The sequence below is a fragment of the Cetorhinus maximus genome, chromosome 14 (assembly GCF_964194155.1).
Source record: "Cetorhinus maximus chromosome 14, sCetMax3.hap1.1, whole genome shotgun sequence".
Taxonomy (NCBI): Eukaryota; Metazoa; Chordata; class Chondrichthyes; order Lamniformes; family Cetorhinidae; genus Cetorhinus; species Cetorhinus maximus.
This window is the reverse complement of record NC_135892.1, coordinates 82,751,800-82,770,641: the sequence shown is the minus strand read 5'-3', so window position 1 is coordinate 82,770,641 and position 18,842 is coordinate 82,751,800. Positions and strand designations below refer to the sequence as shown.

The 18,842-nt window shown below is 44.9% G+C and overlaps 1 long non-coding RNA gene across 1 annotated transcript; it reads left to right on the top strand.

Moving 5' to 3' along the window:
• The first annotated feature begins 1,703 nt into the window (after window positions 1–1,703).
• Window positions 1,704–18,160, top strand: LOC144690155 (uncharacterized). The gene is made up of 3 exons (XR_013578776.1): window positions 1,704–1,748; window positions 5,363–5,432; window positions 17,533–18,160. It is a non-coding gene; the product is annotated as an uncharacterized LOC144690155 (long non-coding RNA).
• The last annotated feature ends 682 nt before the right edge of the window (window positions 18,161–18,842 follow it).

Sequence of the window (18,842 nt, the reverse complement as noted above, 5' to 3'; positions counted from 1 at the left end):
CTCCACTAATTACAGGCTGCCATTCTGAAAATGCCCCATGTACCCCAACCCTCTGTTGTCTATTAGTTAGCCAGTCCTCTATCCATGCTAATATACTACCTCCACCACCATGGGCTCTTATCTTATGAAGTAGCCCTATATGTGGTTGCAGCCATAGGCCATCCTGTTGTGGGGTTCTCCTCTACAATGGTGGCCTGGCTGCTAAAGGTATTTTTTATTTTAAAGTTTAAAAATTGGAAGGAGGGCATCTTCATCTCTCTTTTAACTGAAAATGCAGCCCTGCTGTTTCTTTAGTGCTGGAGGAAGCTTCAATAGCCAGCCCACTGTCTTTAATTGGTCAATCTGGGGAAAATTACAGCTGGGTGACTGCTCCCCAGTCCTCTGGCCACCCTGACCTCAGGGTTGCGATGCCTGCAGGGGAAATCCTACTCCAGATTTTCCTGCCAGGCATATGTGAACTCCCAATTGAAGGTGCAAAAAGCAATGATGAGCCCACCATCAATGCTAAAAATAAGCAGTGCAGGAGAAAAGGCACTGAGTTGGGCTCGGGGTAGGGGGTAAGAATGGTGGATGGAAGTGCAGACGTGAAGCTCTAGCTGTCACCAAAAAGAGATTTAGTTCCACATGTTTTTAAGGGAGGTATTTTCTATTTTGTTACTGAGCTTATTGTCAAATGTTGCACATCCCACTTCTCTAGGCAGAAGATGAACAGCAAACTTGGATCCAATGAAGAAAATACAGTAAAACATAGACATACCTTTACTAAATAAGTGATGGTCCTAAAGGAATTTAGCAACAAGTAGCCAATGATGTTGGCTAACTGTTTTGGATTAGAAGTTGGATTTTGAGAAAATGACATGTTGTATATAATAACCCTATTTAATGCTCGATCTATAAAAGATTTTGCCACTACTGTATTCAAAGAAAAAATGGAAACTGAACACTTGCTCTCTGGTTCTGCTTAATTGTGCGGAATAGGACAAATACACTGCAATTTAATAGATTTAATTAGAATTACTATTTTTGTGCTCTGCGAAATATGCTTTTTGGGTGACATTAACATCAATGGAAAGTAATTGTGCAAAATAAGCAATTTAGCTGACTATTATTTAAAATGTTAGGAGGCAGCCTATTCATATGTCATGGCTCCATAACATTTAAAGCGAGTAGTTTCAACATCACATCTGATTAATGACTTCAGTTACCAAACCCAGAATCTCATCCCATTCTTACGGGGAGTAGAACCACATGTTAGCTTAGTAATAGTATGCTATCCTGGAGCCTATTATTTATTTACTAGTTTCAAAACTAGAAACATGTGGCAATGGTTAGTGCCTTAATTTTTTTTAAGCTGTTACATATTTGGAAAAAAGACGTATGAAATGTGAACTGACTAATCAATTTCTGCAGTTTTTCATGTGTTTATTCAGTCTTTTTGACAGTGCAACTGGGTTTGATTCCACCCCATTTACACCAGAAAAAACCCACGTTGTTAATGAACCAGGAGAAAGTATGTAGTCATTTGATATATAATGAACACAAGGCTACACAAAGATCTCAATGTTAGCTTGTGCTTTACTTGTGAATTTATTACCTGCTTAAACTTACAATTTAGAAATCCATATTTGGTTACTAAATGTCAATCATTTGTGGTCCGATTATCTGGGCTGTTTAAGAACTGCCCACAAGGCTCTTCACTAGATCACCAAAATGGAAGCTCTTACAGTGACCAACTGGCACTCTTGAGTGTAAGTACACATGATCATATATAATTTCCTTGAATGAGACAGAGATATTTGGACATGATCTGAGAAAGGAAAAGGTCTTATTCCACCTTTTCCCCTTCATGTCGGGGTTTAGCACAAGAACAACATAACTGTCGGCCAAGTTTAACATTGCCAAAAATTTCCACCATCTGCCGCTGTCTGATATTTGTCCAAAAGTTTTCAAACAGTGTTTTGTTTTCTTGCTAGCCTAGAACACTTCCTATTGTATGATGAAGGTTAATGTAGATGCCAGATGGACCACCATCGTCTACGATTATGATATATGGCATAGTGAGTTGCAAGCATCAACTTCTTTTAACATTAGATCTGGGTGTCAGGAAATGCCTCTTTATTTCAGACAACAGATCTCCCTCAAACAGTATGATGTCTACTACATATACAGACAAGCATACAGATTTCCCCTCCCCCTCCCCCACCCCCACCTGTTTAGCTCTTAGCAGCACTTGTGTTGTTGTGTCTTGTACTCAAAACACCCAGGCACAACAAAGCAGATCTTTCATAAAGTAGTGCAGACATGTGCCAAACCATGCCACAACAAAGTGAAAGAACTGAAATGCTTTCAGTGAGAGAGAGAAATAGGGCCTGCTTGTTTCAGCTCTTACTGTGCATTTAGCAAAGAATAAACCGGACAGTAAGAGAATTACATTTCTGTCACCCAATCATCCTAAAAATGTTTCATTACTGTCAAACAAATCCACATGACATTATTAAACAACTTTCTTCATGAAAGTGGATCTATTTCAAAACAATAAAACTAATAATCCTACTTCAGCATCAATTGCATATTGATAGAATATTTCTATAATTGAAAATGATTCATTTGTAAAGTGGCTATATATGCAGATCTGGTGGTACACTGGGTAGTGTCCCTGCCCCTAGACCAGTCATTCTAGGTTCGAGTCCCACCCATGCAGGACTTGATGGCCAAGGAAACTGTGTTCATAATGGAGACAAATAGATATCAACCTACAAATCTTTCCAACACACACAAATGCTAGGTGGTATGAGTGGGAGAGCTTCCTGCTCAGTCATGTGATGGAAAGAAAGTTGGAGCCTCTATCATAGCTCCAGGCTACAACATGCATGCTGTCACAGTGACTTAGACTCCTTGAGTGCACTGTAATACAACACCAACAAGTGGTTATATTTCACTGAATCCTTTTCCAGGAGCCTACATGGTAAACCCTCCAGCATAATATAACTGCCATTAAAACTCCATCTCTTCATTTCCAAATTTTGTTTTCACAGTAGCAAGTTATATTAATATAGCGCCTTTAAGTAATAAGATATCCCAAGGTGCTCCACAGAAGAATTATAAAGCAAAGTTTGACACTAAGCCACAAGAGGTAGGTTTTAAGGATTATCTTAAAAGAGAAAAGAGAGGAAGCGAGATGGGGGGATTTAAGGTGGAGAAGTCTAGACCTTAGGGCCTATGGCAGCTGTAGGCATGATCACCAATAATGGAGCAATTAAAATTGGGGCTGCTCATGAGGCCAAAATTAGATGAGTGCAAACACTTTAGGGTTTGTGGAACTGGAGGAGATTACAGAGATAAGGGCCATGCAGTGATTTGAAGACAAGCATGAGAATTTTAAAATCAAGGCACTGCTTGACATAGAACCAGTGTGCGTCACTGAGCACAGGGGTGATGGGTGAACAGGACTTCATGTGAGTTAGGACATCGGAAGCAGAATTTTTGATGATCTCAAGTTTATGGAAGGAAGTTGGGAGTGATTGGAATAGTCAAATCAAGAGGTAATAAATGCATCGATATGGGTTTCAGCAGCAGATGCGCTAATACAGGAATAATAATGGGATATGGCCAAGTAGTCCAGTAGATTATGAGATTGAATGATAAATTTGATTGGCTTCCCAACTTGCCTAACCTTTTTGGGAGTTTCCATAGATCCAAGCAGTTACCTCTTCTTCTCCAGGTATCATCTTTGATTATTTGAGGGTCGCCAAAACAGGGCTTATGCCATGATCTTACTATGGGGCAGGGCAAGGAGGCAGGCCCCAAGTCTTCTTCAGCTGGCGCAGGGATCGAATTCCATGTCATTAATGTTATTCTTAACCAAACTCTGCATTTAGTCAACTGAGTTAACCAGTCCCCCAACCAGATATTAAATGGGACTTGACATGGTAGGAGAGCACTCAAATTCAGGAGGTAAACAATAGATGTCACCTTTTAATAACCAATATTAGAGTAGCACAGATGGTGATGTTCACAGTCAAGATTAATTTCCTGCAAACCTCACCTGTCCTTCCCAAACTTTTTTTTATTCATTCCTGGGATGTGGACGTCAGCATTTGTTCTCACCCCCAACTGCCCTACAGAAGGTGATGGTGAGCTGCCTTCTTGAACTGCTGCTGTCCATCTGGTGTTGGTAAACCTACAGTGCTTGTAGGGAGGGAGTTGCAGGATTTTGACTCAGCGACAGAAGAAAATGTGATATAGTTCCAAGTCAGGATGGTGTGTGGCTTGGAGGGGAACTTGCAGGTGGTGGTGTTCCCATGTGCCTGTTGCCATTGCCAATTCACTGAATGTAAGTGGAAAGGTGGAGATTGAAGGTTAGATGGCAGCCATTTTTGGCCAGAGGGATAGGAAACATTAGTCTTCAACTAAGAAGCCCCAGCGGCCTGACCTCAGAGGTCCATCTAGATCAAGTGAAATTTTCAAGACTGAGATTGCTAGATTTTTGTTTGGGAACAGAATCTAGGGATTTGCAGTAAAGGCAAATAAATTGAGGCACAGACCAACCATAATCTAATTGAATGGTGGATGGCATGAGGTGCTGGACAGCCTAATCCTGGCCCTATCTACCTTTGAAAATTTTTTGAGCCACAGCAGGACCTGGAACCACTAGGTCAGGTAGGAGATGGTTTCAATACAGCTCAGTTTTCCATTATGCCTTTTCATGAGTGTTGCTTTGTTGGAGGTGCTGAATTTGGATGAGATGTTAAACCGAGGTCCCACCTGCCCCCTCGGGTTGATGTAAAAGATTACATGGTTCTATTTATGAGAAGAGCAGGAGAGTTATCCCCGGCGTCCTGACCAACATTTATCCCTCAATCAAAATCACAAAAACAAGCTATTTAGTCCATTATCACACTGCTGTTTTTGGGAGTCTGCTGTCAGCGGATAGGCTGCTCTGTTTCCTACACTACGATAGTGACTTCAAAAGCACTTCATTGACTGTAAAGCACTTTGAGACTTCTGGTAGCCATGAAAAGCAATATATAAATGCAAGTCTTTCTTTCTTTCTCTGTCAGTTATTTTGATCCCAGGTCCAGAAGATCATTAGCATTGCCTCAGTAAACATTTCCATTCTTCCACACCCTCATACCTTCTCATAGTGTTGTAATTGGGACTGCCCAAACTCATTCATTTGCGACTTTTATGGTAATCAGAGAAAGGAGACTTTCATCCCAATTATCTAGCTTGGATTCAATCCAGGGCAATGCTGAACTCCCTGCCCCATGCAATACAAATGATGTCTGATAAAATACGAAAGGTTACTTAAGGTTGAGCAAATTTTGAAGGCATTACTACATTACTTTTCTTTGTCTTACAGAACAGTGATGTCAGTCAACTTTGACCGTAGTTAAACCATTCACACTGGCATCTCCAGAGGACTATGTTAAGTGACAATTTTTAAAAAAACTTTTTCATTCCACACAGTCTGATGCCCTGGAGTCATTTGATATCACAGTAATAAAGCCCCATTATTATAATATTAATAAATTGGTAAAATTATGAAAATTTAGTTTTTTTTCATTCACTCATGGGATGTGGGCATTGCTGGCATTATTGCCCATCTCCAATTGTCCTCATTCAGAGGGCTTTTTTTTTTAAGAGTCAATCACATTGCTGTGGGTCTGGAGTACATGTAGGTCAAGATGGCAGATTTCTTTCCCTAAAGGGCATCAGTGAACCAGATGGGTTTTTACAACAATTAGCAATGGTTTCATGGTCATCATCAGACTTTTAATTCCAGATTTTCATTGGATTCAAATTTCACCATCTGCTCCCCAGAGCATCACCCTGGGTCTCTAGAATACTAATCCAGCGATAATAACACCATGCCACCACCTCTCCTTAAAGCTATTCAAAAATCATTTTTCGTCTCCTTTCTTTCAGGTATCATTTTCTTTTTTTTAAACTTTTTTTTCCCATTTTTCCACAACTTTCCCTCCTCCTGAAGTTGACATATTCCAGGATGTGACTTTATTGGGGCTGGTAGCCATGCAGTGCCCTCTGTTCCAAGCCCTGCACCTAACATACCCAACCACACCAACATCCATTTATATAGTTCCTCTAGCATAGTAACATGTCCCAAGAAGCTTCACATGAGCATTATCAAACAAAATTTGGTATCCAGCCACATAAAGAGATATTAGGACAAATGAACAAAGGCTTTTTTTTCTTAATTCTTTGGGGGATACGGGCAATACTGATAAGGACAATATTTGTTGCCCATCCCTGATTGCACTTGAACTGAAGGCAGTTAAGAGTAAACCAGATTGCTGGGTCTGGAGCAGGGTGATCAACGCCCAGCAAAAAATTTAAGGGACACTTTGACATTTGGGGGGGTTGGGGGGGGCGGCGAATGTGTGAGATTGGTGGTGTGGGGGCTGCTGCTGGACCTGTAAGAGCAGGGGATTGGGTGTGGGGGAGGAGTGAGGGGTCTACTCACTATCAGCACATCCGTTCAGCCGCAGGACATCCCAGAACTCAAGCTACTTACGTGCCAGGCCCAAGGCGTGCACAGAAACAAAGGGCAAAATCATCCCAGATTTGCACAAAGTGTGGTAGCAGACGGGGAAAAGGACGTTTTCCTGCCATATGGTCCCATTATTGGCGCATCCCGCCTCATTAATAATGCATTCCCGGGAAACACACTGGATCACTGGCAGGGCAGCCTCTGATTTGCCCACCTCGCCGTCACCTCAATCCTTCAGTAATCAGGGTGCCATATTTAAAGGGCACCCCTGCACAGAGCTAGTTCTCTCTACAGGATCAGAAGCTGCTGCAAAGTCATGGCTGCCAAAGGGAGGAAACATGCTGCCCCCAAATTTAGCAATGCCTCCCCCTGGCAGTGGAGGCCCGCTGTGAAGTCCTCTACCCCTGCTTTGGTGAAGACCAGCAAGCAAGGTCACCAATCCAGCATGGGAGGTGATGGCAGCAGTGGTCAGCGCCAGCATCCTGCAGAAGAGGACAGCCACCCAGTGCCGAAAGAGGATGGAATGATCTCCATTCTGCCAGGGTAAGTCACTCTTCTCATCACTCAACTCACACTCACAAACCCATCACACATCCACAGGGATCTCACTCACTGCCAGCTCAAGGGATATCACCACTCACTCCCTCACATACACCTTCATCTGCCCTGCAGATCGTGTCCTCATCCTGTCCATGGCATCACCCACACATGCCATGCATCCTTTTCATCTGTCTTCATGCAGGACAAGCTGGCACGCAACAAAAAGGAGGGGCTGCAGACTGGTGGAGGAATGCCCGACATCGAGATCCTCACAGACTTTGAAAATAGAGTCATCAAGCTGGCTGGTGACAATCTGGACAATCTGTGCTGACAGTGAGGTCGTCGGAGCTCAACCAAGTGAGGATCCAGCAGTGCAACATCCTTCAGACAACCATGCTGTGAGTAGGTTCCCCTGTTGCACAATTCCCTGAAATGCACTAATTATCTCTCCTTGCTTTTGCAGGCACATCTGGGAAGCCGCTGAGGGGGTCCATGAGCTAGGTCCTCAACTCAGGCCCCGAAGACAACTCGGAAGAAGAATCTGATAACAGCCTCATTGAAGACCTGTCACAGCGCTCACCCACACCCTCCATCAGCATAGAAACACACACCTCGGTGGAACCTAGTTCTAGAGTAGCCTCAGGGTCACAATCTGGTGAGCACATAGCACTGTCTGATCCACAGCAGGTGGCGACAGGGACTTCCCAGTTTTCCAAAACTCAGAGGACTGCTGGAGGCCGGAAACATGCTGAGTCCGAATCAGATGACGAGCCTCTGGACTCTGTCATACCTCAGTTGCTGCAGATGCAAAGGCAAGCTCGGGAACACCAGGAAGTGATGTCCTTTGCACTCCTCAAATTGCAAGCCACAACGGAGGAGCTCGTCCTCCTTCAGTCTGGGGTGAGAGTGCCAACATGCCAACGCACTGAGGTCAACATTGGCAGGATGGCAGCCACTGTAGAGACCTTGGTCCTGGACATCAGTCCTGCATTGCTGCGCAGGCTGACTCCATTGCTGATGCCATAGTTGGCCTCTAACAGTGTCAACGCGAGAGGGGTGCGGGGCAGCTCGATCTCACTCCAGCTTCCCCTTCTCCTCAAAGAGTCAGCCAGGGGTCCTTGGACATCCTTAGAGAGGAGGACCAGCAGCTCGACACCCCAGGGCCATCCACCCAGGCAACTCCAGGAATGTCCGGCCAATCCAAATCCCCTCTTCTTGTGATCCCAGTAGCTGCAGTTCTACAGACCAAGGAGGGTGCACCTGACTTAAAGTTTCACGGCTGCATCTCCATGATATATCCCTGATCACAGAGTGCAAGCGAGCTGCCCTCAGCCAGACAGGAATCAGACGTTCACAGAGGCAATGTGTAGGTCTATGGAGTGTCTTTATTGCATGTCATCAGCATCCTCTGAATCTTGCGACTATTAGGGCCTCCGCTGCGTCTCCATGACATGAGCCTGAGCACTGAATATTCACAGATGCAAAGAAAGGATGTCAGAACTGTACTCACTGCATCTCGACATCATCCTCCACGAATATTGTGGCTATTAAGGACTCATGAACGCGTCTGACCTGTCTGGCCAGTGCGATGGCCTCATCGCTGGCATCTTTGCCTTCAAGGACCTCATCACCCTCACTCCTTTTGCTTCTCCTCATCAGAGGACACGTGCAGCTCTTCCATCTCCTCCTCAGCCAGGTCCACCGCCCGTTGCAGCGTCAGGTTGTGTAATTCACATCAAGTTACAATGATACGCGACACCCGCGGCGGACTGTATTGCAGTGCCCCACCAGACCTGCCGAGGCACCGGAACCTCATTTTCATCGTTTGCTCCACCAAAGTCCGGGTTGCAGCACGAGCCTCGTTATACTGTCGCTCTGCTGTAGTCCAAGGCCGCCGCACAGGCTTCATCAGACTTGTCCTCTATGGGTAGCCCTTGTCCCCAAGGAGCCAACCCTGCAACATCTCTGGACCGTGGAAGATGTCAGGAATCTGAGACCTTCTAAGGATGTGGGAGTCACCGGCATGTCGGGGCTATCACCTCAGAATGAAGGCAGATGGATTCCTCCATTGTCCCTTGCAATCTGAGGAGTGCACCAGACATCCTTTCCTGATGTTCCCATGATTGCCTTTGCAGCTCCAACAACTGATTGAGGACCGAGCCCAGAGGCTCTTCAAAGACTCAGACTCAGCAGATTCCTTAATATCCTAGTGTGGCAACCTCGGTTGTGCCTGTCTCTGCCTGCTGTGGAACAGACTGTGTGCTGTGCTCACCACATTGTGATCCTGAGACTGCTCTACATCTAGGTCCCACCAAGGTGTGTGTCGCTGCGCTGTTGGAGGGTGTAGATGAGTGCCTTAACGAGTTTTCAATGGTGCTGCCCTCAGAGTCGTCATCCAAGGTGCTCTTGGCACAGGGATCGGGGTCAAGGTTGCCTGAGGGGTGACGTGTCAGATGTGCCTAGGAAAGTGGAGATTATTAGTGCTTGACAGCTACATTACACACAGAGCAGTAGACTCAGAGTAGCATTGGCAGAGGGATGATGTGTTACGGGATCCTCACGTGGATGTTGCCACTGATCTCACCATCGCCACAGGAACAATCCACATCCTCTCCGGCCAGCTCCAACGCGCGACTCTCAAACAGAGTGAGGACTTGATGTCCAGCATTTCAGCCCCGGTCTGGGACCTCTCCCGTTGATTGTGATTGTGCGCAATCTTGTCCTACATAAAGATAGATGGAGAGAGTGTGAGCAAGACGCATGCCAGGCCAAAAGAGAGGGATGTCAGGCGCGCGTGTGTGCTAAGTGGAGCCATAGACTGAATGAGGAGGCGATCACCAAAGGAGATGAGGCCAGGTGGAGATGTGAGAGTGTGTGTGAGAGAGTGAGCGGTGATGTCCCTTGAACTGGCAGTGAGTAAGATGCCAGTGAATGTGTGGTAACCTTGTGAATGTGTGAGTTTAGCATGATAAGGTGGTTGCCTTACCCTGGTGGCATGGATGAGATCATTTGTCCTTTTCCTGCACTGGATGGCCGATCTCTTGTGTGCAGCATTGGCACTGACCACCATTTCGACCACCTCCCAAGCTGGAGTGGTGAGACTGATGAACTTACTGTGGCCAGAGCTGGGGTGGAGGACATAGCGCCAGGTCTCCACAGTATCCAGAAGGCTTCCCAGGGATGTGCCACTGAATTAGGAGGTTACAATCTTATTGGCTTTTTGGGCCATGTCTTAATCGGAGAAGTCCTTGAGAAGCGTGCGCGCGTGGCTGCAATTTAAATATGGCGCCCGGAGTGAGGAAACAGTGTCGATGGCAAATTGGAGGCTGGCTGCCAGCAATCCGATGTGTTTCCTGTGACTGCATAATTTATGAGGTGGGAAGAGGACAATACAGCGTGAAAATCCATCATTGCGGCCGGGGGGGGGTAAAATCTTTTTTCACGCCTGCTACCGCATTTAGTGCAAATCTGGGACAATTCCGCCCTTACTGTAATGCAGTGACCAGAACTGTATGTAGTGCTAAAGTTGTGATATAACTAGTCCTCCAAACAGTTCTGGTACAACTTCCCTGCTCTTATATTTTATGCCTTGGCTAATGAAGGAAAGTATCCCGTATGTCTTCTGAACCGCCTTACCTACCTGCCCTGCTACCTTCAGGGACCTGCGAACATGCACTACAAGGTTCCAATTTTTGTGTATTCCTTGCCTTTTTTGCCCTCCTCAAATGCATAACTTCAGGTTGAATTGTATTTGCCGCTCCCCTGCCTACCTGCCCGTTCTTTTGATATTTTTCTGCAGTTTACTGCTTTCTTCCTCACTATCAATCACACTGCCAATTTTCGTATCACCTACAAATTTCATAGTCATGCCCCCTATATTTAAGTCTAAATCATTGTTCTTTAAACTACAAAAAGCAATGGACCCATTATTGGGACCCCTTTAGAAACATCCCTTTTGGTCACAAAACGTCTATCAATCATTATCCTTTGCTTTCTGTCACTGAGCCAATTTTGGATCCAATTTTTTGCTTTTGCCTGCATCCCATGTGCTTTTAATGTTTTGAGCAGCCTACCAAGTGGCACCTTATCAAAAGCTTTGCTAAAATCCAGGTAGACTACATAAAAAGTGCTATCCTCATTGACCCTCCTTGTCATCTTCTCAAAACTTTCCATCAAGTTAGAGCCAACATGTAGTGACTTAGAAACAAAAAACTACTGCGGATGCTGGAAATCCAAAACAAAAACAGAATTCCCTGGAAAAACTCAGCAGGTCTGGCAGCATCGGCGGAGAAGAAAAGAGTTGACGTTTCAAGTCCTCATGACCCTTCAGCAGAACTGAGTAAAGTTAGGAGAGGGGTGAAATATAAGCTGGTTTAAGGTGGGGGGAGAGAAGTTGGGGGGTGGGGGGTGGGGTGTGGTAGTAGGGACAAGCAAGCAGTGATAGGAGCAGATAATCAAAAGATGTCACAGACAAAGGAACAAAGATGTGTTAAAGATGGTGATATTATCTAAAAGAATGTGCTAATTAAGAATGGATGGCAGGACACTCAAGGTACAGCTCTAGTGGGGGTGGGGTGGAAAGACTGACAGGGCATTACAGATTTAAAAATAATGGAAATAGGTGGGAAAAGAAAAATCTATATAAATTATTGGAAAAAACAAAAGGGAGGGGGAAGAAACGGAACGGGGTGGGGATGGGGGAGGGAGTTCAAGATCTAAAGTTGTTGAATTCAATATTCAGTCCGGAAGGCTGTAAAGTGCCTAGTCGGAAGATGAGGTGCTGTTCCTCCAGTTTGCGTTGGGCTTCACTGGAACAATGCAGCAAGCCAAGGACAGACATGTGGGCAAGAGAGCAGTAGACATGCATTCGTTGCTCCCAATGCGGTCTCCTCTACATTGGAGAGACCAGATGTAAACTGGGCGACCGCTTTGCAGAACACCTGCGGTCTGTCCGCAAGAAAGACCCAAACCTCCCTGTCGCTTGCCATTTTAACACTCCAGCCTGCTCTCTTGCCCACATATCTGTCCTTGTCTTGCTGCATTGTTCCAGTGAAGCCCAACGCAAACTGGAGGAACAGCACCTCATCTTCCGACTAGGCACTTTACAGCCTTCCGGACTGAATATTGAATTCAACAACTTTAGATCTTGAACTCCCTCCCCCATCCCCACCCCGTTCCGTTTCTTCCCCCTCCCTTTTGTTTTTTCCAATAATTTATATAGATTTTTCTTTTCCCACCTATTTCCATTATTTTTAAATCTGTAATGCCCTGTCAGTCTTTCCACCCCACCCCCACTAGAGCTGTACCTTGAGTGTCCTGCCATCCATTCTTAATTAGCACATTCTCTTAGATAATATCACCACCTTTAACAAGTCTTTGTTCCTTTGTCTGTGACATCTTTTGATTATCTGCTCCTATCACTGCTTGCTTGTCCCTACTACCACACCCCACCCCCCACCCCCCAACTTCTCTCCCCCCACCTTAAACCAGCTTATATTTCACCCCTCTCCTAACTCTACTCAGTTCTGCTGAAGGGTCATGAGTACTCGAAACGTCAACTCTTTTCTTCTCCGCCGATGCTGCCAGACCTGCTGAGTTTTTCCAGGTAATTCTGTTTTTGATGTAGTGACTTAGACCTGTTGGTGGTTACAGTCTTGAATGGGAGTTGACAAATGATGGAAGGAAGTCAGAGAAGGGTGAGGTAAAATTCCTCCCATAGCTGTCTTTTTGACTAAGTCCTCCCTCAACTTCAGCTGCCATCAATGATCCTTTCACCCTTTCTCTGCACTTGATAAGTAATTGGCATTTGTAACTCATTAGCCTGTATACCGAAATCCCAAGGTTTCTTGTCTTACTGTCAAAGGGCTTCTGTTTTCCTAGTGAAATTCAAGGAGCCTTTCCTAGCAGTCAGCTCCAATTACTTGTTTGTGAGGAAAGAAAAATATTCTTTCATGTAACAAAAATGTATTTATGGTAGTAGACAGCGAAAGACCCAACCCTGCTATTAGATGACGTTCTGGTGATTTTTCTTTCTCATTCCTTGCATACACCACAGAGCAGCAAGGGATATTAAAAATACATCGTTCCAAAGTGATTCAGCTGGTTATGACACAAATATTGGGAAGGCCTTGTTAAAGATATGAAAAGAAGCTATTGTGGTCTTTGTGTGATCAAAACTGGGTCACCGTGATTATAAATGATGTTGTCACTGACAGTATTTTTCATTTGGGCTTGCCTATAGCTGTGAAAGCACTCACACTGTTCAAGTGATTACAAGCAACGAAGGACACACTACCACCTGCAATTTAGAATCAAAACTTTATTTTTATTTTGTGTAGTGGGTTTGCTTAGACAGAAGTAGAGGCAGAAATTTAACTCCCAGTAATGGGTGGGCTGGGAGCGGGTAGTGGGTAAAAGGTATTGACTCTTAAAATGGGAGTGCAATCCAGCTTCAGTGCACCCACTTCCGGGTTTAAAAGCATGTTCGGATGCTAATGAGAAACCTATTCGCAAAAGTCAGGAATGTCCTAATTGGAAGTGGACAAGATGCTTATTGGTGTAATTAAATGTAGGTAAATGTAAATGACCCAGAAGGAAAAACCAGTACAACTTGGAAATGATTGGTACTGGTCCAAACTGGAGTTCCACTTTAAGGTATACATGACCAGTCGGACCATTCACTTCTCACGGTTTACTCTTTTATCCTTTGGGAGGTATTTTAAAATTATTTTTAGCTTGGCTCCAAATTTTGCTCAAGAAACGCGGATTTCCTGGGGCTTGGGAAACTTACCATGGAGAAGGAGATGAGTTGGAGCAGCAGTTCATGTGGAGATTTTAACTTGTCATTGGCTCACCTGAATAAAACCACACTTGTCGCTATCTCAGTTCCTGCTGGCAAATGTCTGGCAAAGAGTTCTTGTGTGGATTTCAACCTTTCAGCTTTTTTCAACCTTTGAAGATTTCAAATTGACAAGATTAGGATGCAAGGCTCTTTGGATGAGTTTGGAAGCATGACAGAAGAGGAAAACCATCGCCATCCACAACAATGACGGTGTGCTGTCGTGGGATCAGCACGTGCATAAGAGAGAAGTTTTCAGATGGAGGAGGATGAAAGGGCTCAGCACTCACTTCTGAAGAGAACATAGAGGAGGAAGAAGAGCAGGAGGAGGAGGATGAAGCTGGGTGATCCATTGCCAGATCAGCTGCCAGGAATACCTTAATATCGCAAAAGTTTGACAAACATATCCAGTGAAATTCTGTGATCTGCCCCCACCAAAAGAACTAACCCCCACCAACAGAACTAACCCCCACCCCCACTTCCTTTGCACTAAACATCTCTTCATCGACCCATTGTTTACTTGCCCAGTGGGTCCCTGCATGTATGAACATTTGTCATGAAACAAGTGAGAGTGTGAGTTGGAGCTTGTGATGCAATGATTGGCAAGGTGTGGATAATCAATAAATTTAAAGTGGCATGATAAAAAAAAGGCAACTCAGCAACATAACATTTCATCAAATACCAATGTGCACACTCGTAAGTGAATTATAAATTCTTCAACATTTGAAGCAGTCCATGTCCAAATGCAGCAACACCTGGACAATGTCCAGGCTTGGGAGAACAAGTGGCAAGTAACATTTACACCACATAAGTGCCAGGCAATGACCATCTTCTACAAGAGAGAGTCTATCTCTTCTTGACATTCAATGGCATTACCATCGCTGAATCCCCCACTATCAACATCCTGAGCATTATTATTGACCAGAAACTGAACTGGACTAGCCATATAAATACTGTGGCTTCAAGAGCAGGTCAAAGGCAATGAATCCTGTGGTGACTAACTCACCTCCTGACTCCAAAAGCCTGTCCACAGGGCACAAATCAGGAGTGTGATGGAATGCTCTCCACTTGCCTGGATGAGTGCAACTCCAACAACACTCAAGAAGCTTGACATCATCCAGGACAAAGCAGCCCGCTTGATTGGCACCCCATCCACAAACATTCACTTCCTCCACCACTGATGCACAGTGGCAGCAGTATGTACCATCTACAAGATGCACTGCAGGAACTCACCAAGGCTCCTTGGACAACACCTTCCAAACACATAACCACTACCATCTAGAAGGACAAGGGCAGCAGACACATGGGAACACCACCACCTGGAAGTTCCCCTCCAAGCCAGTCACCATCCTGACTTGGAAATATATCACTGTTCCTTCACTGTCGCTGGGTCAAAATCCTGGAACTGCACCCCCCACCCAACAGCACAATGGGTGTACCTACACCACATGGATTGCAGTGGTTCAAGAAGGCAGTTCACTACCACCTTCCCAAGGGCAATTTGGGATGGGCAATAAATGCTGGCCTAGCCAGCGACGCCCACATCCCATGAATGGTCATGGCCAGCATGGACTCATTTGCAAATCATGCTTGAAACTTCCTGCTCTCTCAATGGTAGATACTCTCACTAATCAATATACTGGTAATCCACTAGTGAACAAGTTGGGCTCATCCATGCCCTCCACTATTTTGGAGAACCTGCATGGATTACCTGTTAGTATGTGGCTAAGCTGCTAATGCACCTCTAGGATTCTTTTCCTCACTGATAGCCCTGGATGTTTAGCATCTGTGTTCAGCTGAGCAAAGCTTGGAAAGGATTATGCGCCCCCTTCCCCCACGCCCCCTTCTCCCCGCCATCCCACCTAATGCAGACTCTACCCATCCGTTTCTGTCACCAGTATCTGTTCGTGATCACTTGGGAGGTGTGAATCACCAGGTACTAACCTAATTGCCTAAGGAGGGCCCACTGAATTGTGAATATCTGCTTTGCTGCATGGCAGTATGTCTTTTGATGGTGTATCCATAGAAGGAATGAGGTTCTCTGCGGAATCATCCTCATTGATGTCCTTCAACACTTGCCATATGCATGAGGCTCTGGAAGAAAAAAAGAAAGGGAGATGATTTAGTTGTGACAAGGTCACAACCTTGGTAATCACCATACTTGGTCTGCTCATAGCTCAGTCATGATTAAATAGAATCAGCATATGTGCGCAGAAATATTTGTAACTTTCTCACTTGCCTATCTCTCTATCTCTGTGTGAGAGAAATGCAGATGTGCCACTTATCCCAGGGTATCCTCCTCCATCAGTGATCTGGACTATTTGTGGTGGCCCACCTCAGTTCTCTCCTACTCTATTATTTTTCACCCCCTTCTACAAAGGGTGAAACAACATGTGAGTGAATGAAAGTGAGGTATTCATCCGATGGAGGCAGTGCATTTGGTAAAGGTGGCTAGGAGATGCATTTGCCAGTCATGCTTGAAACTTCAAGCATCACTTTACATAAGTATTGCAGTGAATGTCAACAATGGATAGGTAAATGTGATATGGGGCAGAATTTTACATCCTGCAGGTAGGCATGCGCCCGACCCGATTGGGCGTAAAATAGTGCGCAGTGACGTCAGGCGAGCGTCCCGACGTCATCACGCACTCACGCAATATTTCGATCAGCGGGCGCACACGAGAGAGAATTATGAGGCCTATTAAGGTCCTTAATCAATGAATTAAAAGCAATTTTTTGCTGCCCGTCCAATCTTACGGTTGGTGGGCGGGCGAATCAGCCAGGCGGCCTTTGGATTTTTTACGAACCCTTATCCACGGGTAGGATGAGGTTTCCAACAGTAATTTTTTTAAAAATTAAAATTCTGCTATTGTTACTGAGTTCTACGTCGAGACATGTTTTTGATATTTTTTAAATCTTTCTTTTTGATTGTACAATTCTTCAGCTCCCTGAGGCAGCTCCCTGCCTTCAGGGAACTGTCAGTGCGCGCTCCCCCGCGCATGCGTAGACTTTTGCTCTTGCACCCCTCCTGCCCCCACCCCAGCAGCGCTGAGCTTCTCAGCGTGCATTTCACCCTGGCTGGCATGAAATCGCGGTCAGGGGCCGATTGCAGGCGGCGGAGCGTTTCCTGGCCGCTCCAAGGCCTGTCCGCCGCACCCGCCTGACGACCGGAAAATCCTGCCCATGATGCAGTACATAGAAAGTGAAGGCTGGGTGCTGCTGAAAATTGAGTGGGTGTGAGAAGTGATTGATGGAAAGCACTTAGCAAGACAAAGTGAAAGGGTCGGGGAGTGGTAGGTTTGAAACACAGGATGCAGTTGAATGTATGCATTTCTCTTGACCTAGTTAGGTCATTAAACTGCTTCCTACTTTGTATCCATAACCTGGGAACCATGCTTCTGCTGCTCACTTCCTCAGCTATCTCCAACCATGCCTTGTTGGTGAGAGTAGCAGGTTTCTTCCTCCCATTGCTGGGGAAAAGTAGGCCCCTCTTGCTCCTGACTGTATCCAGCAGTAATTTCAGCAATGCATCATTAAATCTGAGTGCTGCCCATATCTTATATCCACCATACATCCTGAATACCTCCAATTCCCATTTGTGCTCTGTCCCTTTAAATCATCTCCCTTTCTTTTTATCTTCCAGAGCCCTCATGCACACAGCAAGTGTTGAAGGACATCTATGAGGACGATTCCACAGAGAACCTCACTCCTTCGGCAGGTGCACCATCAAAGGGCATACAAATGCAGCTGAGCCCATGTATGTGTGTGTGCATCATGCTCACCTTGCAGCTGAGATGTGTAATCCTGAAGTCAAAATTAATTGGCACAATTGAGTTGAGATCGCAGATTATGACCAGCTCTGTTGATTTCTGTGTTTTCGCCATGAAAATCCAAACCCCTCCTCTGCACGGAAGCTGTCTTCAGGATTATATTGGAGTCAAGGTAACTTTCAAGCATCAGTGTTCACCTTGGGCCACTTAAGCAGTACATATTATCCCAAAGTTTTTAAATTGTCACAGAGAGACCAATGAAAATCCTTTAGGTCATATTCTATCTAAACAATTATTGCATTTAAAATCCCACCTTGCAGGAATAACTACTGCGTTATTAGCTCAATGTTTAAAAGACTGTTATCATCAGGATTTTGGGCTTAGAGAAAATAATTTTATGTAAACCACAAAATTCCAGCATCCAAGCAGTGGCCGAAACAGTGTATTTTCAAAATCATTATGATTTCAAGATCACACAATTTATACGGATATTGTTTTGTGAAAGAACATTTAAGAAACCTTGTATTATTTGCTTATAAACATATGATGGACTGACTTAAAACTATCATTGTATCAGTTATGTGCAACATCGTTGTGATAAAAACAACAATTGGCTATTCTCATTCCCAAACAAAATAAGATTAACCATACAGTTTCATTGAGACAGTGGCGGTAATTTAATGAGCCCGGCTCTCCTGGTGGGAAACTGGATGCAACACTGGGTTTATACCCATCCTAAATTTGCAGTTGATCAGGAATAATATTGGGTGTGGCATAAAACTGTCATTCCCAGCCGATCCCATGCATTTCCCATTCCTGAGTTAGATTAAAATTATCTCAATATTCCTTTGGCCAGTTCAGAAATAGGAAAGGTCAGTTGTGCTTACAGCCCACCATTCTGCATTGTTCATTGCTGCTAACTTAAGCTGTAACATTGCCCAACTTCCCACCATCTCAGCTCATCTGCTGCTGACACCCTCATCCATGCCTTTGTTATCTCTAGACTCGACCATTTCAATGGACCCCTGGCTGCTCTTCCACATTCTTCTCGCTGTAAACTTGAGGTCATCCAAAACTTTGCTGCCTGTGTCTTAACTTGCACCAAGTCCCATTCACCTTTCACCCCTGTGCTCACTGACCCACATTGGCTCCCAGTCAAGCAAGGTCTTGATTTTAAAATTCT